Source organism: Oreochromis aureus, linkage group 16 (genome assembly GCF_013358895.1).
Source record: "Oreochromis aureus strain Israel breed Guangdong linkage group 16, ZZ_aureus, whole genome shotgun sequence".
Lineage (NCBI taxonomy): Eukaryota > Metazoa > Chordata > Actinopteri > Cichliformes > Cichlidae > Oreochromis > Oreochromis aureus.
This window is the reverse complement of record NC_052957.1, coordinates 15,671,015-15,694,335: the sequence shown is the minus strand read 5'-3', so window position 1 is coordinate 15,694,335 and position 23,321 is coordinate 15,671,015. Positions and strand designations below refer to the sequence as shown.

The 23,321-nt window shown below is 36.8% G+C and overlaps 1 pseudogene; it reads right to left on the bottom strand.

Moving 5' to 3' along the window:
* Positions 1-23,321, bottom strand: part of LOC116322903 — a 37,221-nt pseudogene that overhangs the window by 10,111 nt on the left and 3,789 nt on the right.

The window sequence follows — 23,321 nt, the reverse complement described above, 5'->3', positions numbered from 1 at the left end:
GTCTAACTGTAGCATTAGGTAACATGACCAAAGGCAACTACATAATTGACATGTTGCTGAGTGGATGAAAACCAATCAAAAACTGAGACAGGCTCCAGGGAGACTGGCCAGGTGCTCCCAATTGTGCTGATTTATGACAAATTTATGCTAACAATTCCAAAGGTTTCACTTACTACTGCTTGTTATCGTAGATGTGCATTTATCGACTTACCAATCTGAATGATCTCAAGATAGTCATATTCTTCATTTTTTCCAAACAAAGCTCTATCAAGCTTAAACTAACAATGATCGCATCAAAGATATTCCATTTCTTCTGAAAGTAATAGAATGGGTCCAGTGCAATAACCTTGAAGACCATTTCAGCTGTGAAGATGCCAGTGAATATCTTTATGCACACACACACACACACACACACACACACACACACACACACACACACACACACACACACACACACACACACACACACACACACACACAAATAATGAACACTAATAAAAAATAACAAATATTTGATTAAAAATAATCAGCTCTTAATTTGACTTACCTTATTGCCGATATTAAGCATGTTCTGGAAGTTAGGGGTCATTTGATAATGCTCCATGGCCATAAACAATGTGTTCAGTGCAATGCAAATAGTAATGAATAGGTCCATAAATGGGTCCATCACAATTAGATGAATGATTTTCTTGAATTTCAGCCACCCTGGGCACCACTCCCAGATGAGGAAAGTGTAGGCAAAATCGTACCACCAAGTTGGACATTTCTGTCTTGACTCTTCAAGTTCTGATGGCAAAGTGATGAAAAAATTTTGTGTGAAGCTACAATGACATTGTAGATGTAGTCAAGACAAGAATGGCAATTCATGCAATTGTAAAAAACACCTACCCTCTATTGTGTCCGTAATTACACTAGTGAGACTTTGAGCTCTCTGTCTGGCCTCTCGGCTCTTAAGGAAGTCCATATATTCCTGGCTTATTCCTCCATTACTTTGCCTGTTGTCTGTGTCAGTAGTTTCAGGCTGGAGATAGATTGTTATATATGAAATGTAGCCATACAAAAATGTGTTGTATTTTGCCATGGATAAACAACAGCACTAACATAAATCACTGTCAGTGTTCCAAAAGGTTGATTCTGTTCATCTGGACATAGCGTTTCCAATGGGAGAAATGCTTCATCACTTATTCAAGTGACTTCTTCAGTCTCAGCTGACTGCAGGTTTCCCCAATGTTATAAACAGTACATTTGCACAATAAATGAAACTAGCCCACTCTCATCTGCCTGCCTCCCTTGGTGAGTATTAACATACTCACCAAGACTTTCACGACCTTGCCTCCCCCTCTCACAGACCTCCACCTGCAGACAAAGTAAGCCATGAAATATCCTCAATTGGATCTACCTCTTCAGTCTTTTCCTGACTCTGTTCTAACTCACCTCTCCTGTTGTTGCAGTGACTCTGATCACTGGTCCTCCCACCCACATTCCTGACCCTATATTCCCTTCGACGTCTCATCTAACTCTAGGACCCCGCTGACTTGCTCATGTCCACCCCAGTTACTCACAGTATTTATCTTGCATCTCGGTTATCAGTGTCTAGTTCCCGTTCTTCTTGCATCATTTCTGTATGTAGCATAGTTGTAGTATTTTTGCCCATGTCATAGCTCTGGCTCTAGGTCATGTTCCTGTGTATCGTCTTCATAGTTATAGCACTTTATGATCGTCACAGCTCAGGGTTTGTCACTGTTCTTATTAGTGTTCTGCTCTTGCCCCTGTATATAATACCTGCCCTTGCACTAGTGTTGACCAATATATTTACTGCCATAATAGTGTCACTTATCCTTGTGTATAGTCACTGTTTATGTTCACAAGCACTGCTGCTGTTCAAGTCTTGTAAGTAAAAGTCATGTCACGTATCTTGAGCGTCTTTGTTGAATCTGTCTTTTGGGTCCAATCTGTGTCTGATGGCTCGCGTTGTGGCAAGAAGTCACTTGGATGAGTGACGAAACGTTTCTCCCACTCCCAATGCTACGTCCAGATGAACAGAATCAACCTTTTGGGACTAATGAATGAAATTCTGCTTATCATCATGCATATAAAAAAGAACATTCTACAACTACGCCTTTGGCTCAGATAACTGATGACTGAATAAGCGATACTGAAGATAAAAAGATTGTTGGAACAGTGTTGCTAGATCTGAGCGCAGCGTTTGATGCAGTTGATCATGAAATCTTATTGGATAAATTAAATTGTTATGGTTTGAAAGGTCTGCTGTTCAATGGATTAAGAGTTATTTAACCAATAGGCAATTTGCTGTAACATTTAGTAGGGGTAACTCTGACATACAGACTCTTTGTTGTGGTGTGCCTCAAGTCAGCAGCCTAGGCACACTTTCATTTTCTATTTTCACAAATGATTTGCCTTTTGCTTTGGAGAATTTCACCATTGTCCTATATGCAGGTGATTCCACGATTTATTCATCCGCACAAAACCCAGTTAAATGAAACAATATTTTAAATGTTTAATTAAAATTAATTGAAAATTGGGTAAAGGAAAATAAAATGGTAATCAATGCAGAGAAGAGTAAATGTATAGTGTTAGGATACAAATACCTTTTAAAACATCCAGTATATTATATTGGAATAGTGATATAAATCAAATATTAATAATCAAAATGGGTAGGAGTGCATGACAAATTTTATTTCTAATAGAGTGATGAAAACACTTGTTAAATCATTAGTTTCGTCTCATTTAAATTATTGTTCAGTGATTTCGTCAAAGACAACTGAAATAAATTTTCTATACACTGCAAATTGCTCAAAAGAAAGCCACTTGTTTAGTTCTAATCTGCCCATTCAGGAAAAGTGTTAGAGAAATGAATACAAGGCTGGTTTGGCTAAGTTAAAAGGTAGGATTAATTATTCCATAACTAGAAAAATCATTATAGCAAAAGTGCCTGAAATTCTGGATATCAAATTGTTTTTTCTTCCGATGTACATCAATATTCTCAGTCAACAGACAGGCATTTTTTTGTTAACTCCTTGTCAAACTAATCTAATGCAGAGGACAGCACTGTATAAAGTAATGGTGGCATGAAACTCACTTCCACAGTTTTTGATCTTAGGAAGGAACACAATTTTTTGTAAGAAATTGAGACAAATGACATTTACATAGGAATAATCCTTAGATTTTGTTTTTTTTGTTAGGTCTTGGACTTTTTATGTGATAAGCATGTTGGTCCCTAGGGATGGAGTTAATAATTAAAATAAGCAAAAATGAGCTATTGTGAATCATATAGATATTTATTTGTGTCAATTAATGTATGTTTAATGTTGTTTTTAATTGTGCTGTTCTGTTGTTTATGAGCCTTTTTTGACTGTCATGTAGTACATGTTTTATGTATGAAAAAGTTTTTTGTTTATCAGACCCCAGCAGTAGCAGTAGCTACTTCTATTGCAGGAACTAATTAGACTAAGCTAAACTTACTTAACTGGTTAGTGTAAGTAACCTAAAATTTCATTATATATGTCGAAATTCTGAAAGATAAAATTTTTAACGCAAATTGGAGCTGGTTTAAGAAAGAGTGTTTTAAAATATGAGATGGAATCACCCAGGTTGCTGTAATGAAAAATATTTAGATATTTTACCTCCTAGGACCTGGCATCCACATATGTGGACACCACATTTTGGGTTATTTAGACCAAAATACTCAATTTTGCTCTACAAGGGCCTGATATTCACTTACGAGGACATTATACTGCTACTGTTCTATCGAAATTTTAAACAAATATCTTCATATGTGGCTCTCATTATTCTTAGAAAGAAAAATTAGGTAAAAAAAAAAAAAACCATCTGGTAATTCTTTGTTTTTACATTCATCAGGTCCCAATATGCCCAAATATCAAAGAGAAATTAAAAATGCATGCCGTGAAAGTTTGGGTCTTAGGAGGTTAAACAAAATTATTTATTCATTATTTATAATAATAAATAATTACTTATTTATTATTAACTTATAATTAGAGTACCATCAGGCAACTCAAGAATTATATTCTACTTCAATTAGACTGACTACTTATTTTTCTCGTACAACTTATATTTGCTCAGTCCACTATGAAAGTTGATTGAAAATAGCATTTTCTTCATTTTTGTGACTAAAAGTACATTTTTTTGTCGTAGTCTACATGTTTCATTTTGCATTATTGTGAAATATAATTATAACATTCAGGAATGCCAGTTGACTTTTGCAATGAGACTTTTTTTTATTAGTATGTGCTTAATATGGGGCTTTACAGGACAGCGTGATTTTTTTTGTTTTCAATTTAACTAACAGATACTCTGATATATTTTGATGCATCATGTCCCAAATCACTGTTTTTTTCTGATAAGAGAAACCAGTGAAAAAAGGATGGCTTGTACACCTGTAACAGTTTTGAGATATTAATGTTCAAGTGCTGAATGTCCTAAAATCCAAAAAATTAAAAAGTTATTTCAAATGGCTACACATAATTCAGAACTGGATAGTCAGATTATCAATCCAATTGCTTTTCCTGCCCGTCAGGAGCCCTGCAAGAGGTGACAAAAGCCAGAGAATCTTCTTGTTGACAAGGGTTATAAAGTGCTTTCTGAATAAAAACTCAGCACAGAGTAAGGAAATTTGTGTTTGGTAATTTACTTTTTTGTTGTAACAATGCTTCCAGACAATAAATCTGACAGTAGATGAAACAAATGAAACAGGAAATTCCTAATTTTCAACATTAAAGTGTCAAAGTCATTGTAAAATGTCTATGTTTAGCCATCTGGTATGTTTTCTGTGTTCTTTTGTGACTAAAAATATGGGTTCATGAGATTTACATTCATTGAATTCTGTTTTTATTTACATTTTAAATGGTGTCCAAACTTTTTGGTATTAGGTCATATTATAATTTACAGTAAATGTAGTAAAGATGCAGTAATGAATAACAGTAACAAAGTGCAATGAAGTAACCAATGAAGAAGTGAAAGGGACTTTAGAACTGAAAAGATCACTTATATAACACTTTCATATCACATCATACCACATAGAAAATTACCTGATGTGTAGATGACCTCCTGCAAGCCATCTGTATATTGTCTTTTGACTCAGATTTAGGAGGCTTACTCTCAGCCACTTTCTCTTCATCCTTTCTTTGTTTTCGCCTGCTGCGTCTCTCCTTTGCCCTTTTGGAGCTCATCCTGAAGGTCTTAGAGAAACTCTCTTTGCCATCAACTTTATCACTGGTCTCGGTAGCTCCTTCTTCAGCAGCAGCTATTGCTGCCTAGAAGTGGGAAGATAAGACAATGATAGTAAACAGATCAGTGATGTTTGATATATCTATATATATCTATCTCTCTCTCTCTCTCTCTATATATATATATAAATATCTATCTATATATATATTATATAATATATAAATATTCGGCACTTGTAGGTTGCTTTGCTTTCACTCTTGTGTCTAGTTCATCCCAAACCAGCTCGATGGGGTTTAAGTCTGGAGACTGTGCTGGCCACTGCATGTTTTCAAGCTTATCGCCTTGTTTGTTTTTCCTGAGGTAGTTCTGGCATAACTTGGATTTGCATAATTGCATAATTTGCACTTAGGCGCATATCAGAGGGTATTGAATGGCGCTGCAGAATGCTGTGGTAGCTGTTTTGGTTCAGGGGGCCTCTCACTCTGTACAAGTCACTGGCCCTGGATTCAGGAAAACAGCCCAGACCTTCACAGTTCTTCCTCCATGTTTGACAGTTGATGCCACATACTGTGGAATCATCCTTTCGCCTACTCAATGGCATACAATGATTCTGTGTGATGAATCAAAGATTTCAACTTGTGATTCTTCAGTCCATATTACCTATGGATATGGATATGGATAATACAGGCACATGGCTCAAAACATGAGCAAGACACAGAAAGGTATTTGCTATCTACCAGTAGCTAGTGTTTAACTGCTTTGGTATTCCTGCCATCACCCGAGACTGCAAGACCAGACTGACCGACCTGTGCACCACCTCAATTGACTACAAGAAAACCTATGAGACAATGCCCCACACATGGATCATGGAATGTCTAGAACTATGCAAGATCAACTCGACCCTAAGAACCTTCATCAGGAACTCGATGGGGCTTTGGTAAACAACAGTAGTCCCAGTGGTAATCAGATCACGTGGCACAGAGACCTGCATATTCTCTCAAATAGTGGTCATTAATATTTTGTACTTGTAAATCGTAGTTGTGAACTGAGTTTTGTAACCTTGTAAACCAAAATATCTGAAACCTTTATGTTTGTTCATCTGTAGATGGGAATTTGTGTGTATAAATAGGATTTGTGTTTGTAAAATGTATTTACACAAGTTGTTTTTGTTAAGGTCTGTTTACAGACACAAAGCCAAAGACTATGTGTAAAACTGTGGGCTCAAGTTCCCTGCTTGTGTGTGAGTTTCAACTTGCAAATACAAATTTTGGTCCTGGAAGGGTAAAGGCCCATTCATGTCCCAGCGTTTTCATCACAACACCACCAAGGAAAACATTCTGTGCATGTCCGAGTTCAGTGGATTTTTTGTCACAGGTTTATTTGCTTATACAGGGACCTCTAGAGCCTTTTTAACAGCTCTGCAGACCTCGGAGGGAAAGCAGTGTTGTGGAAATGACACACTCTTAACTAGTCGGGATAGTTACAAAGCTTTCTTCGTTATGAATAAGCAATCCACACTTGTATTAAACATTTCAACATAATACAACACAAACTCCTGTAGAGGATATAAAGTCAGAGAGATACATTTTTTGAAACGACCAGGACCAGGCTAGTACATGTAGAGTGGCTGCAAGAATACGACATCCAAGCAGAGCGTAGCAGCCAGCACAACAAGTTTTGGATCCTTTGCTCTTAGTTAGCGGTGAGTGCAGCGCATGCTGCATCCGATATGAAAAGGTCTTTATGCTGCGCAGTGTGAGCAATGGTCCTGGGTCAGCCCGGGCTTTGTGTTAAACAGTGTTGGGAAGGTTACTTTATTCCACTACAGATTACAGAATAAATGCCCCAAAACGAATTTTGTAATGTATTCCGTTACGTTTCTCAATGAGAGTAACGCATTCTGAATAATTTCGATTACTTAATATACTTTCATGCTTTTTACAACTACATGAATGCACTATTGCTGTGTGATTTATTACTATTACCGAAGGCTACTTGCCAAATTATATCTTGTGAAGAATAAAGGAGTTAGTCAATGTACCTGAGCTTCCTTATATTGCTCTCTCAGCTGTTCAAGCGTGGCCTGAAACTTCTCCTCCTTCTCCTGAGCTTCCTTTTTGACAATCTGGTTCTCCTCGTCATAGGCCATAGCTACAACACCCAGGATCAGGTTGATCAAGTAGAAGGAACCAAGGAATATTACAAGCATAAAAAAGATCATGTATGGCTTCCCAGATGTCCGCAAAGTCTGGAAAAACAAACAAGATTTTGGTGTTTTTACAGTTACTTAAAATACAATATTCATACTTGGCATATGTGGCTACAAAATTCTACCCTTTTACAGTGAATACTTTCTATTTTAGAAGCTCTCAAATTTGAGGTGCCTCTAAATTTGTCACTTTCATTTTTTTCAAAGAAATCGTCAAGTCTCAGTTGTGTGGCAGGCAGGAATTGGACCCAAAATGCAAGACTCTGAAAACAATGTGTAAACCTCAAAACAGCTTCGTTGCCAAAGTCTTATAACAATAACAACTTAAATTCAGAGCACATAATCTGACAAGCAGTAACTGAAATGGAAGAGGGCCGCACACAGTTTGAGGGATAATGTAACAATAAGCAAAGGGGAGACTACACACACCAGGTAATCGGAGAGATGGGAAACAACAAGGAACACAGCTAAACAGAATCAAAGGCGTTCACATTGCAGGTCTTAATGCTCAATTCCGATGTTTTGATCAAATCCGATTTTTTTGTCTGCTTGTTCACACTACAAAAAAAATGTGACAGCAAACGCGCTCTAGTGTGAACCCTCAAAGCGGCCCACACGAGCAAAAGAAGACGTCACACACAACGCGCTCTGTTTACACCCAGAGCAAACAGTATTGTTTGACTGAAGGCCTTAATATAAAGACTTGTTTTGGACTTTACGTTTCCTAATTTTGTTTTAAGTTATAAAGTTATTGTGTTATTTACATATGGCCTAATAATTATCCTTATTGTTGTTTTAGAGAGGAGCGGTGCTTCAAAGGATAGTTGCAGATTTCTGTCAGAATCTGCAGATTATACAGTACAAATAAAATGTTCACGTTTCTCCAACGTTGTCTTCCAAACAGTTTCACTGGATGGCCAGGAAGCGTTCACGATGTCTTATTGGGCGCTTCTCCGGCGCTGATAATTGGCTGATAATTGATAAAACATCGGATATGTATCGGATTCGGTACCACATACGAAAGTGACCCAGATCGGATTTGAAAATATCGGATTTGTGCCGTTCACACTGTCATACCATGATCGGATATGGGTCGCATAGGGTCAAAAAAGTCGGATTTGATGCGCTTTCGCCTGCAGTGCGCCTAACTGACAAGACAGAGGGGAAGCGAAATTGAACATAATATACTTGAAGCAGGACACTAAATAAATCAGGAAATGAATGAATGAATGCATGCATGAATGACTGAATGAATTTGACATTGCCAAACCAAATAACACAGAGAGACCAGACAGACATGACCGCTGCGGCACCGGGCAAAATTCCACCGGCCACACCCCCGCTGAGCAGGTGAAAATAGATTTCAGAATGACAGGACTTTGTGCTGAGGAATCTTTGATTTTATTTATTTATTTACTGTGTTTACTTGCATCTATTTGAAAGAGTGAGTATAAACACAAAAAAATAATGTATTTTATATTCTGGAATATGCAGAAAATAGGTTTAAATGTTAAAGAAATTTCTTTGTCGAAGACTGTTGCATATAATTTAATTTTTGCTTGATGAAATGTGCATAAAATTGAAAGGTTAAAACTAATTAAACAAGTTTTAAAAATTGACCTTTTTAAATTTTTTATGGTGGATTATGCAGGAAAAATAGAATTGGCCTGAAAGGTCTATTGCATTATTATGTAATCAGGTTGTGTATCATGTTTTTTTTTAAGTAACTAAGTATTAAAGTAAGTAATTACTTTTGAAAATAAGTAATCAGTAAAGTAACAAAATCACTTTCTTGGACAAGTAATCAGTAATTAGTAACTAATTACTATTGTCAAATAACTTGACCAAAACTGATGATGAGTGGTGAAACGTTTCTCCCACTAAAAATGCTACATCCTGATGAACGGAATCAACTCTTTTGGGATCTCCTTACCTGTTCAATTGGGCATGCATCAAGATAATTTTTGAGCTCTCTTAATTTCCTAGAGCAAATAACAATGAATAAAAAACCCAGTTGAGCTTGGTTCCAAACTCCAAACAAGTCAATTTATTAACCATTTCAAATGTCTAAATCTAAAGCCAGTGTCTTGGTCTTTGTCCATGGTCTATTGTCTAACCAACTTTGAGTGTCATTATCATGAGACGTATTATAGTTTCAGTGGCAAAACTGCACCAATTTAATATATATGATATAAAGTAACAGAAATAAAGATGAGCAACTCATTTGTTACTAAATACCTTTTACCACAAACCTAGAATTTAATAAGACCGACCATTTTGGTTCTGAGTCTGCTAAATCTTGCTCTACAACTGAAACAGCTTCTATGTAAACTTTTTGGTAAACTCTTTCCTTTCAATATATGCAGTTATGCTGTAGCATAAATAACATTGTTTGTTAAAATGCTGTATAAATTATTATTTTTTTATTTATACAGTGCCAAATCACAACAGCAGTCACAGACAAAACAATACAAATACAATTACACACTGGGCCATTCTCATAAATTTGGTGTCTAGAATCATCCGCCATGCTAGTATAAAGCTTTTGTGTCATTTTGTGTCAACCTCTGTTTCATATCATGACCAAGACTGTCATTAGAGAGCTTGTTAATAGTCTCACTGTTGCTACTTAATTGCAATGAGTGCTAAAAGTGAGAGTGTTATACAGAAAGCTCTAAATATTGTCTTTAAAGCTAATATGGTGGTGGATGAATGCTTTTCCTGCAAACACAGCAAGCCCTGCCTCTTCATATGGCAAGAGAAGGAGAAATCTGAACCTAAAGGTTAAATGTCTTATCAAAACCAACCAAACATATTCTCACAGGGTAAGTGATCAGCAAAAGGTATAAAGTTAAATGTAAAATTGTATATTAAAACAGGGGATTTTATTAGAAAACTGACTAATAGCCTGAATAATGCAAAAGTTAAACACACTGAAAATTGACCAAAATGGGTATTACTGAAATTGTACACAATCATTTTACATTTTTATTGTCTTTTAGTTTCCCTTTTTAGCCTACCTGCTGGTACAGCTTTTCCCAACAATCCTGTGTCATCAGTCTGAAAAGAGAAAGGAAGGCCCAACCAAATGTGTCAAAGCTGGTATAACCATTGTCTGGGTTATTTCCCACATTGCAGCACTTATACCCCTCTGGACACTGCCTGCAAGAAAGCATCTGTTAAGATCTGAAAGAACTGCCAATGCAATACTATGAAAGAATGCATGAAACAACACTAATTCTATAAAAGTTGGGTGCTGAACAGACCAGTTGCTGGACTTCTGGGAAAGGAACGTTGTCCCATTCTTGGCTGATTTAGCATTCTAGCAATTCTACATCTTTGTTTTTCATTTGGTGATGTGCCGAATGGGATTTATTTTCCCCCTGCTGCCTAGCAGACAGTGGAAGTTACAAGAAATGCAAAACATACCAATATATAAACAATAAAAAAATAAAAATAAAAAAATAAATAATTTAAAAAATATGCTAAATGTAAATCAAAACAAAATGCAATGATTTAATTACATTCATTGTACTGCATTCATTGCCTGGCCAGAAAAATGTTCCTCTACTGAAAATTGACCTGAAAGACTTTGAATATCTTATCATCCACATTACATAATCCTCAAAAGATTCAGACAATCTGAAGTGTTCAAGGTACAAAACAAAATAAATTGCATGCTTATGATCTTCACGCATTGCAACAAAAAAAAAAAAGATTCATGATTTTGCCATGGAAATCACTGCATGGATTCAGGAACACTCCCAGACATCATTGTCATCCACAAATAAAAAAGAAGAAGCTATATGTGAACATGATCCAGAAAATGCTTTGAGATTTGAAAATGATTTAGAGCAGTGTATGCCCCCATCCAGATGGCATCGTGTTCAGGGAAGGCCTTGCATCTTTCAGCTGAAACAGCCTGCTTGCAGTCCAGACCTTTCACCTATTGAAAACATTCTGTGCATCCTAAAATGAAAAAAACAAACAAAACAAAACAAAAACAAAAACTATGGAGAATATTCCTCTCCAGAATTTCAGCAGCTGGCCTTCTCAGTTCCCAGACATTTATTGATTATTTTTAAAGATGAGGGGATGCTACATGGTGATACTTTTTCTATTTTCTGTTGTAGATAAAATATATTTTTATTACATTAGAAATTTACTGCAGTCTGTTTTTTTTACACATACACAATAGTGACATTTTTGTAAAACTGGGGCTGTACCAGGATTGTGTTCATTTTGTATTTTATTCAGTTCTCTTATAACTGGAGAGCCAACTTGCTTACCCAGCTCCAATGCTGCTGCCACAAAGTAATGGATGTTTTTTGTTGTCAGGCAGGTAATAATAAAGACCTGATGGGGAAAGAAGGAAAATAGCAGTTATTTATTATTGCATGCTATTTATGGAGAGACTATGACAAGAATGGTTTGTTAGAGGTCCAAAACAATACATAAAACATCAGAAGTAGAATTAGGTTACAATTATACAATGTAGAAGACAACAAGAGTGCTTCACTCTTGTATTGCAAATGTTTTATTGAATCAGAGAAGAGTGAAATACATATTAAGAGCTTAACATACACAGCCCAACAACAAGCTATTAGGACTTTTTGGCATGGTAAGCTGTGTGGCAGGCAGGATGAACGACCCAAATGCAGGACTCGTACATGGAAAAGTAAACTCAAAATGGCACCTTTATTTGCTGGGAAAAATAATCCATGAAATAAAGTCACAAAAAACAAACCAATACTTAACATGGAAACTAAGAACTAAACACTGGGAGGCTATAAAACTAGGAAGCTGGAAACTGGAGAAGAAGGATAAAAAAACCAGGAGCACGAAGAAAACACACAGCAAAGAGGGTATGACGCGACAACAGACTGAGGAAAACACTGGGCTTAAATAGAATAGAATAGAGTAGAATAGCTTTTTATTGTCACTGTTACAAGAACAGTGAAAGGCAGTTTGGCATCTCTCCATGTGTGTGAAGTACACAATAGCATAAGTATTTACACAATGACAAATTTACATTTACACAAGAAAGATATGTACAAGTTATACATACACCTGCAAACATACACGCACATACATACATATATGTATATATACATACATATATGTTACACACGGGAGTAACAAGGGAATCTGACACAGGAGGAGAGCACAGCTGGGAATCACACATAAAGAGACGGGAAGTAAGCAAAACTGAATACACTGCACACAGGACAAGGAACTATCAAAATAAAACAGGAAACATGAGACATTCGTAAAGACCCAGACTTGACCCTGGGACATAGAGACATGACTGACGAGGGGAACAGAGGGAACATGAAACACGGAGACAAGAGTAACTAAATGTGGCACATAGGGAAACTAAAGGCTACAGAAAAGTATATAACACATGGAGACAAATAAGGAAAACATGAATAACACTAAATCAAAGAATATTCATTCAGAACCTGAACACAAATACCGGGTCGCAGACCCAGTACTGTGACATTCTTACTCTATGGCCCAGGATTTATTTGAATTAAGAAGACATCTATCACTATTACTATCAAACTATTTTAGTACAGTGACCACCAAGCTAGATGAGTGGCTCCAGCAGATCCCAGGAACATCATCGTAGGTCTCTGCTGGGAAGAGTGCAGTCCTACAGGCAGCAAAGATACCGATCAGGACCCTCAAGCTTTCTTCTTCCTGATTTTGCTCTCACTCGGTATAGCTACATTTATCACTACAGCTGTCTTCCTCTGTTTGTCCACCACTACTACACTACCAGTCAAAAGTTTTAGAATACCCCAATTTTTTATTGAAAATTATGCAGATTAATGTTTCTTTCCACTCTGAAATGAAAGGATACTACAAATAAGCACAACTCTGAGGCTGGTGACTCAGATGAATTTGATGATGGACAATTCAACAGTGGTCTGTTACATAAACAGGCAGGGAGGAGCATGCCACCTTCCCCTGTTAAAACTGACACTCTCTCTCTCACTCTCTCTCTCTCTTAATAGATGTGTGTGTGTGTGTGTGTGTGTGTGTGTGTGTGTGTGTGTGTGTGTGTGTGTGTGTGTGTGTGTGTGTGTGTGTGTGTGTGTGTGTGTGTGTGTGTGTGTATACTGTGACAGTGTTAAAAAAGCATTAAAGAGGAAAATCAAATACTCACTCATGTTTTTTTCAAAGTCCACAGTCACATTTGTGTTATTCAAACAGCTATTCTCTTTTCGTATGCACTTATTTTTCAGATTGCCCATGAACAGTTGTAACCCTATTAGGGCAAAGACACTCAAGCAGAAAATGGTGAGACTCATCACATCAGTGAGTTTCTTCACAGACTGGAACAATGCACTAATAATGGCTTTTATGCCTGTCAAACAAAAAAATGCTTACAGTCAGTTAAGAAACAGTAAATATTATTAGCATGTATAAGCAAACAATACAAAGTGATCCCAGTGGGTTTTATCTTTAGAAGCACTTAGTGTCAACAATGGACTGTTTATTCAATATATTCTTTTTCCTTGTTCAATGGTGCCGCCATTATTCAATCCATTTTTTGGAAATTTTGGAGTGGTATGCTTTACAGCTATATTTGTAGCATATTTACTTTGAGCATGAATGGAGTGAGAATGAGAGCACTCTTTGTGTGTGTTTTTATTGCCATCTATGGAACCAGTCATAAGATGACATGCATCCTAAGTCAACCAAGCCATCATTTATTAACATGTATTTTCTAACACGAGATTGATTTATCTAAGAAATCTGAATGTGTCTGTAAGCCAGAAAATGGTAAAATGGAAGACATGCATTCACCAATAAGACACTAATAAGACCACCCTTTATGGAATAGTATGGCTTCTTTAACCATATGAAAAGTGGGTGGAGGCTAAATTATACTATAAACTATTTAGAGATCCAAGTGGTAGAGCAGTACATGGTTTTGCATTTTGCTCCATGGACAAACAAAATTGCACAGAGCTCACAGAGTAACTGCGCAAACAAAATTAGCTCTTCTTGTATAGCTCACAGAAAGGTCCACAGTTAAGCAAGAGGAAAATATCCACGCACCAAAAGGGATCTAATTAATTATTATATATAATTGTTAAACCATAAAAGAACAAAACAAAAATGGTAACTGCTTACCTGGAATGACAGAAAGTGCTTTGAAAGCTCTTAATACTCTGAATGTCCGAAGGACTGAAACATTGCCTAGGTCTAGAAGGTCTGTTACATACCTGCAAGAAACATTATAATTATTTTAGAAAATTTACAAAGATTACAATAGATGTAGCATAGAACCATGCAAAAACAGCAATAATAAAGCTGCAATCATTACCAAAAAATATAACGCCAACAATCAATGTCTCTGTTTATGAAAGCCTGATTATCTTTTTTCTTTGGTGAGTCAATTCCAAATGTGTGACAAAAACTACAAAAATTATGAAAAAGCCTTGTACTTACGCCATGACAATGACAGAGAAATCCAGCCAGTTCCAGGGATCTCTTAGAAATGTGAACTTTCCTATACAGAACCCCCGAGCTAAAATTTTAACGAGGAATTCAAAGGTGTAAATCGCTGTAAATGTGTACCTGTTGGAAAAAAGAACACCAGTTACTCTTCACAGTATCTACACTGTGTGTATGTTATGTATGTTTGCAGAACACTTACTCCACTTTCTTTGCCCAGACAGGTGATTCGCTCATTGTCATAAATGCACAGTTAGTGAGAATAGTGCACATGATCGCCATGCTGAACAATTTACAGGCAATTGTCAAGGAAGTAACTGATTTTTTTGTGAAAGTAATTTTTTTTTCATATAAATAAAGTAACAAAGTGAACATGTAACCCTGGGCTTACATCAGCAGACAGCTCAGCATCAACATTATTCATGCGTATCAGATTCATATCCCAATAAAAGGATATGAGTGTACCAGTATCCGAATTGATAGCCTTCGTATAGGGTTGAAGGCACTCAGGAGGTACAAGGCTGGACTGGCATTGAAGCGAAAAATGACCTTTCCTTTGTTTAATACTATGAAAGTCTGGGAGAGAAACAGACAGACATTTATGCATCTTTATACTCTTATACATATGGATACTCTTTGGCTGTCTTGCATTATATCATTATAATTTACAAAATATATAACATTATATAGTACTTGCAAAAGTGTTGAGCCACTTTTTATATTTAAAAAGTTTTAAATATTGAACGACTTGTTGAGACATCTGCAAACATATATAGAAATACAATATATAAGGCAAAAACTGAGTTTGTGCAGAGTTAGTCAATATTTGGTATGACCACCTTTATTTTACAGCCTGAAATGTCTTAGGCAAGCTTTCATTGGAATTTCTTTAAGTAGTCTTCAGACATAGTTCTTGAGGGAGCTTCCAACACTCTTCTTTGGATGTTGGGTGCCTTTTCTTCTGTTCTGTCAAGATGATCCCAAACTGCTTCAGTAATGTTAAGCTTTGGGCTCCTAGGAGGTCTGATAGTATTTCACTGTGTGTTTTCCGATCTGGGTATGCTTTGACTTTATTGTTAGTGTGTTTGGGATCATTGTCATGCAGAAAAATGTGAATGATTACTAATCATGTGCTTTCCAGATGGTATAGGAAGGTATAAGAAAATCTGTCAGTACATTTCTGTGTTCACAATTACATTAAATTTGACAAGATCTCCACCACCACTGGCTGAAATGTAGCTCTGACAGAGACGTCACCATGTTTTACAGATGGCTGTGTAAGCTCACTGTTTATCAAGTCAACAGCCAGATGCTTTGCTCAGGTCCTGTGTCAGGATTTTTTCTGGCTGGATTTTTTCCTATTTGTTAAGGGCAGACGTGACGTGACAAACAGAGATGAAGGGTGATGATGAAAAGAAAGCAACCCCTGGAGGCCATTGCCAGATCCTCCTGTCTCAGGAAAACCAGTGCCATCACAGGACACCCTTTTTACCCCACCCACCACCCGTTTGACCAGCTGACCTCTCGTCGGTGCCTCAGGTCAATCAGATCCCACACCTCCAGACTCGCAAACAACTTCTTCCCTTGGGCCATTCAAACTGTTAGCAAACACTATCCCTCTACACCCTAACCCTGCCCACTCACCTCACCAATCTGAGCCACGGTCTGAGTAACCCTCCATCACTCAAGGCACTCACACATGGACTTTATATTCAAACCTTGTCACTATTTCCAAGCACTTTGTTCCTCAATATGTGTGTGATGGCATTTTGAAGACATTTCTCCTGTGACCTCAATGCCTTTGCCACTTGGTCCCTCACAGTGTGCCTTTTCCATTGTGTGCCTTTATCTTGTTTTTGTATATATTCAGGGGTGCACATAAGTGGTCCGCAGGTGCACATTCACTGTCAAAATAAAAGACGCGCACCAGATAAGAAGTTGCAACGCGCGTTTGCGTACATATAGAAGGCACTGTTTTTGTCCGCTAGAGTGGGATTTTCACTGCATATTCTGCACCACATCTCTGTGCATTCATCATTTGTTTGAAGCCAGCTCACCTCCTGCAACCACTTTTCCGAGAATATGCGCTTCTTTTGCGGTTCAGACTCCTTCTGACATTTCTTTGGAGGTGGAGGAACACCAAAGTAATTGCCTAAAGGAGCTTGCTTCTTCGACATCTTTAAGAGTTCTAAACAAGTGTCTGTCCTCCTCCAGAAAATCTTATGTACGCAAACGCGTGTTGCAACTTCTTATCTGGTGCGCGTCTTTTATTTTGATAGCGCTCAAGGTTAAATTCAAACAAACCTACCTTCTGATTATTGTAGTAGGGATCCAGGTCCTCCAGTGGCATCGACACCAGGCCGTCTGGAATGTCCCCATATACAAGGGGGAGTGATTTGCCTTCCTTTAGGTCACAGCTGGGTGTAAGCTTAATTTCATTTTTGCATTTTTCCTTCTTTTGTTTGGGTTTCTTGGCATTCTCTTCAGCAATCCTTCTTTTGATGGCATTAAGGGACTCGCGACTAAAGGGACGGAAGCTGTCTGGACTTGGTGGCACAAACAACTGTGCCACATTTTGCATCTTGCTGCACCTTCAGAATGAACAGCTAGCTTCCAACAAGAAAAAAGTCTGTAGGGTTAGAAAATATGTGATAAACAGAACAGTGTAAACAGCAGAGTTATATTGTCTTTACATCCATTATTTGGCTTAAAAATGCAAATGTAAACTTGTTATGTTATGGCTTTCCTCTCTAATCATTTGCAATACAACAGATTTTCACTGACCAATTGTTTTAATGCAGAATAGAGGAAGGTCTACTAATAGGTCTCACTGATACGATGTGTTAGAAATACCTATGCACTATTAAATATGAATGCTGGGGTTGTGATTTGGTGCTATATAAATAAAATTTAACTGAACTGAATTAAGTTGAGTTGAATTCAGCTGAACTAAAAAGCCCCACAGATTGCTTAGTATCTGTCTGGGTTCCTCTCTCTGCCTTTAGCATGATCCAAATGCCAGAGAATCAAAGAAAACTTGTGCTTTTATCACTGTGTTGTGCAGTTTCTGTACTTAAGTAGAAATATCCAGGTATCTGTACATAATTTTCTGAAAAGTTTTTAGTTTTAGTATCCATATTTTAAAACAAACATCTTTACTCGCTACTCCTTAAATTTTCAAATGAGACTTGTTACTGTACTTTAGGTTTAAGACATTTGCTGGGAGTTATACTGGACACTTTCAAGCATCGGACTAATTTGAACCTAAACGGAGGAAACCACAACGTATAAAAGACAGCCTCTAGTGTAGCCATCATCACCAGTTCTTATCTCAAATGAAGAAAAGAAAAACGGGAAAAAACAAACAAAAAAAACCCCACATAATTTATGCATCATTTATAGAAGTACATTCAGGGGTTAAAGTGGGCTGGAATGATCCGGAACAGCGTTTTGGTACTGATCTCAGTAGCTTGTGGTCATGGCACTTACGCATCTCTCTAGGGTCACACAAGAGGATAAAAGGGAGTAATGTTTTTTTAAGTGGCAATTAAACTCGAAAGCAACTTTCAAACAGCTCAACAAATATCAAAACACACACACTGTTTCTGTGCAGTGTGTTGCACAATCTGTCTGCTAGCTAAAGGTACAGCTGCTTTATTTCCTTGGGAGTTGAAAGAAAGTCAGATAGTAGCTCCACTGTGTAGTAGTTTACATCTGGTGTAAAAATCTGACACATCATTTATAGGGGATGACCCCCTATTAATAAGGGGGCAGCTAAAAGTTACTTTTTTAAAGAAAATGTGCTATAACTTCACCAGAGATTAAGAAACATATAATACAGAACAAGCAAGGAAGAAAAGTGATTGTTTTACAGGTAAGGACTGCTCAGTGAGATTTGATGAACTGGAAGCTTTCATGTAATGTCCTCCTTCATTCTAGAGGGTTTTTTTTTGCTTTTTAGAAAAAGAAAACACTCAATGTATACTTGATATGTTGCCTAAGTTACAGTATGTGTTTTCATATTGTACTGCTGTTGTCTTCATGGTCAGGTGATGATGTTGTAAAAGTAGTGTTGGACCACACTGTAGTCCAATACCCTCACGAGCAGTATTTGAATAATATTGTACTGTAGAAAGTGGTGTTTTATTGTCAGAGGGCAGAAATAACAAAGTAGAAACACTTTTTTTATCTGTAGAACAAAATATCAAATAATTTACTGACTCCGGGCGATACGTTTCAATTGATTACTGACCTAGTATATTAAACACTCACAGTGTCTAATCGAAGTAGACCTTTAATATTTAACATAAATAAATGTAACTTAATTTGTATGACCTCAAAGTGCATTTTTGTACTGAGATGAGGTAAGAGGTGGTTTGTGATAGATTGTCTCCTAATTGTTTCTAACATTTCAAAGGAAATTATTGGAACCATTGAATGGAAGAACAACCGTAAATCAATACAATGTTATTTGACATGTACAAAAGCTGCCACAATGCCAAAATCAGTTTGAGGAACACAAGCATAACAAAATTAGGGCTGCATTACTCAATTCCATCAATGAATCGAGTAATCGGATGAGAAATATTTTTGCCTTATTTATGAGCAATAATAAATATTGAAAAAGAGAAAAAACACAGGTCTTTTAGAATAAACAACCCATTGGTTTTCATTTTATAAATTGCAATCTTTTACATTTCAACTGCATGCAACATCTGTCAAAAAAACAAAAATAAAAACAAAAACTAAACCCTTTGATTGTATGTACATCCCATATTACATTTTTTTTTAAAGAAAACAGAAAAACCAAAAATCTATAAATAATATCAAGTACAGTCAAAGGTCAAAGTCAAATAAAATAAGAAATACATGCAATCTAAACTAAGGCATAAACAATTTACCTTTTCTCTGTCATCTCTTAATAGGAGGCAATTTTTTTGTGATGCTGAAAACAGACTTTATGATGTTTTACGCATTAATTAATATTAATAATAATTCAGTGTCTAGCCTAACAAACCTCTTTTTTATATTTTTAAATATTAATGCCATTTAATTAAATTTCATACATTAAAAAAATATTATATAATTTATATAATTTCACTTTCAATCTGAAAAATGTTAAGAAAGCTTTGAAGTTAATATGCCCCCCTCTTGGTTGCACCCTGGCCTTTAGACTCCCCCCTGTTTGTTCATCTGCAGATTTTAATACAACATCTTGAGGCTTACTGCAGATTTTTCGCTGTGTAAAAACAAAGGGCAGTGGATGGAGCAGCAACAAAATTTGCTTTTCTTCGCCTGGGCATTTCTTGATGAGGTGCTTTGATGAATAACTCCCGCTAGCATTTTCCCAGTAAAGGTTTTAGTGGTGATTACAGGAACAGCGCTGCTGTTATGGACGCTAGAATCATGTTTTTATTCACTCTGAGCTCAGCTCACCATGTCGGTAACGGCTCCGCCTCTTTGCTCTTCGCGGTGCATGTGTGTAAACAGACTCCGACTAGTGCTGTGAGATACTGCACAGTATGGCATCGATCGGATTCCAAATAAATACAGGGCCAGTATTGCCAGTATCAATACTTTTCATGCATTTTGAAACTGGGTTTTTTGAAGACCTGGAATGTAAATGTGCCTATCTGGGCTTTGGTTCATCATCTGTTGTTTAATTGGGCTATGGGCTGTAAATAAAATAGACGTGACAGTTCAGATATTGATTCAGATATTTTTCATTATCCATGTTTGAAGAATATCTTCTCTTTTCTTAATTTTTTTTATTTAGTTGGGCCACATACTAAACTTGTAGGATAGAGTAAATAGTCCTATATTGCTACTATCGATTTCTTATCAGTGATTTGGTTTAAAATTGGGGGCTGTGTGGGCTAAACTTTTTAATTCAGACCATCTGTGTAACTTTGTGCTGAACATTGGGGGGGGGGGGTCAAGATCTCTGATTTTAAATAAATAGATAAATCTGGGTAAATTCCCAGATGATTAAACATGCCACTATTTTGCTGCTAATGACTGAAATGAGTAAAGAAAATTAACAGCCTATTTATACAAGATAAATCATAATTTTATTGGGGGGGAGGGTTATATTGGTTGGGTCTGATTATTGGCGGGGTCATAACCCCCCTAACCCCCCTGGAAAATACGCCCCTGATTCAGACACTTCCCCTAAAGATGTTTGTATTGCAGATCTGTTGGCTCACGTTTACATCATTTAACACGTTTGCTAAACAACACATCAAAGCAAAGAATTTGGGTCGAGAATTTTTTTTATAATCAAATTATTTGAATTACTAGAATCACTGCCCCAAACAAAATACAAACATAGTAATCAAAATGAGTCATAATATTAAAGTTTTACTTTATTCCACCTGAAGCAGTACATCTACATTTTTAAATTACTTATATGCTTCAAAAAACATTTTTAACCTCCTAAGAGCTGGCGTCCACATATGTGGACATCACATTTTGGGTTATTTAGACCAAAATACTCAATTTTACTCTACAAGCACCTGATATTCACTTACGAGGACATTATACTGCTACTGTTCTATCGGAATTTTAAGCGAATATCCTCATATGTGGCTCTCATTTTTCTTAGAAACAAAAATTAGGTAAAAAAAAGAAGTATTGGCAATTCTCTGTTTTTGCATTCATCAGGTCCCAATATGCCCAAATATCAAAGAGAAATTAAAAATGCATGCCATGGAAGAGTTCGGGTCTTAGGAGGTTAAGGCAAATATTTGTGCAACAGGGCAGTGGTTTGGGGGATGAGAGTTCACACTGTACAAACTGTCATACAGAATGAGGATTTAACTTCTCAGAAATTACCTAGAAGTCAGATGAGGAAAGGCCAGCACAGAGACCAGGGACAACTGCAGTCAGTCGATCATTGTACTTAAGGCCACATGTACTAACTGGAAAAGAAAAGAAGTGTACTAATAAAGTTTTACTTGTTATCTTAATGCTTGTCTTTTGTGAAGTGTACATAAAAAATAAAGGCCACAGACTGTTCTTCAGCATAGCTAAATATTCAGTTTTGGTCAACCCTCACCTATTATACTGCACACCTGGAGATGACTAAAATGAGGTTAGTTATTCATATAATTTCATTACATTCAAACAATATATTCTTCCAGCTTAAACATACCTAGATACAGAGCAATAATAGCTGTTAACAATAGCTGTTAACAATCTCTGAAATAAATGCTTTCACGAAAAAACTGCCACACTGCAATACAGTGTGGATAGGACCAAACAGGACACTCCCATCTCTAACTGACAACAATCTAATAATGACATGAACAGTGAGGAAAACAGGAAGTCATCTAAGATGAAATGAGTAAATGCTGCCATGCCCATTTGCTTTTGTAATATATTGTGAACCACAATCTGCACTCTAGTTGTTGCCCAACTAGACATCGTGCTTTTCTATACAGAGCTTCCAATGCGTTTACTGTCATAAAAAAAACTGATATCGATAATGTGTATGTAGCTATGAAGACTGCTGCACTGCCAAGGTTGAAAAATCATGTGCACATATGAACAATAAATTCAGATTAAAACACCAAGAAAGATAGTCTCTTAAATGTAACACTGACTTCCCAGTAACCCCCTCCATCCTCCAGGCCTTCTAAAGCTGTTACTGTCACAAAAGCTGATATGAGTAATGCTTACTGTACAGACAGATTATGTAATCCTTTGGTTTAAACTACAGAAGGAGAAAGACTTTTAGGAAGACAGCAAAAGGAGAGAGAGCACAAAGAAACTTACTTCATTTCTAACAAAAAATAATGTGTTTGTTTTATTTTAGCCAACATGTAATTGGTGCAAGCAGACCCTTTGTACAGATGTAAAATAAATCACTTATCTGCTGACCTGCTGCCAGGCCAAACAGACTGGCTCAGGCTTAGCTGTCCCATTCTCATCTCCCCATACACTCCTGACACTGAACCAACCCCACTAATATCTGAAGAAGCAGGTGAGTTCCCCTTGGAAAGTTTTTTTTTAGGACAAAAAGTCACTGTGATTTCAACTCACCATTAGTTCTCCATCCTCAACAGTGCAGACTTCACTTTGAAAATTACTTGAAAAAGCAAAACTTTTTTCTTTTTCTTTTAGAAATTATTTAAAATAAGCCTTTCTGTCCGATTAAGATGTTTCACGCTTCCCCTGGCGCAGATTCCTGTTGGAAAACCCTGAGAGAGAGAAAGAGACTGTGTCTGCCCCTGCGTGCCGGAGGGAGCACTGTACTGAAGTGGTTACGGGAATCTTCTCAAGTAGCAAATAAGGACAGAGATGCTAGAAATGATCATGGTGGGAATTACTGTGGGTATCAAGTAGGTCAATCAGTAAGACATAAATAATTAATGAGTGGTATATCTTCTTTTCCTATTTTGTTATTTCTCTTGTTGCTTTCATTCCTAACAACATG